The sequence below is a fragment of the Carcharodon carcharias genome, chromosome 21 (genome assembly GCF_017639515.1).
Source record: "Carcharodon carcharias isolate sCarCar2 chromosome 21, sCarCar2.pri, whole genome shotgun sequence".
Taxonomy (NCBI): domain Eukaryota; kingdom Metazoa; phylum Chordata; class Chondrichthyes; order Lamniformes; family Lamnidae; genus Carcharodon; species Carcharodon carcharias.
In genome coordinates, this window is record NC_054487.1 from 2,096,339 (window position 1) to 2,097,241 (window position 903).

The following is a 903-nucleotide window of genomic DNA, read 5'->3' on the forward strand; positions in this document are numbered from 1 at the left end:
TTGCACCATCATTCCGACAGTTGGTGCTATACTACCTATCACAACCCTTCCCTCATTCCATATCTTCACCTCTGTATTTGGTTTTGACCTGTTGCACAGATGACATTTCCGGCACTGATGCAATACTCCACTGATTCTGGCAGAGCTTTTATGCGTTTTGAGGTTTTAATCAGCTAAATTTTAGCAATTTGCACGAGGGCAGTAAATCACTATTCCCTGACCGGGAATCAAACCCAGGCCACGGCGGTGAAAGTGCCAAATCCTGACCACTAGATCACCAGGGAAGATACTTGAAAGGGTTACAACCTGGCCTGATGCCTGTATCTTCTATTTTCATTTCAGACCTCTTTCACCAGAGGCACGTTTCTCTCACAAAATGACACGTTTATGTAAAACACAAACAACATTCATTGTCACACAGTTCAGGGTGACATTGGGTCCATAATAGACAAAAGAAAGAAAAGAAATTGCAACCTCTCCTGTAACCAGCGAGTTCCGACAGTAATGATTTTCTCTGAGGATCAATTTCAAATATAATTTAACAACTGATCAACCATGTACCATTGCACATTCCAAATTTATGAAGTTATTGGATTCAAATAAACCCATTAATTATTCTCTCTTCCTCAGCTCTCCAGTGAGTGAGACAGAGAAAAGCAGCAATATCCGGACCCGCACTCACCTGCTGCCAGTACAAAAGTACGCTTACTTTGCTGAGTGTTTATTCTGTGAAATGATGAAGAGAGAACATAACGTGGTTGTAGGATACTGCGTTCAGTTAATGTTCCACAGTAAACAGGAACAATTCAACCACTTGACAACGTTTCTGCGCCAGATTCCAACCAGGGCACCTTTATTGTGCAAGGCGAATGTGATAACCAGTACACCACAGAAACACAGCAG

The 903-nt window shown here is 42.1% G+C and overlaps 1 non-coding gene across 1 annotated transcript; it reads right to left on the minus strand.

The window, feature by feature from the left end:
• Positions 1–212: 212 nt before the first annotated feature.
• On the minus strand, positions 213–284 carry trnae-uuc. The gene has a single exon. It is a non-coding gene; the product is annotated as a tRNA-Glu (tRNA).
• Positions 285–903: the final 619 nt, after the last annotated feature.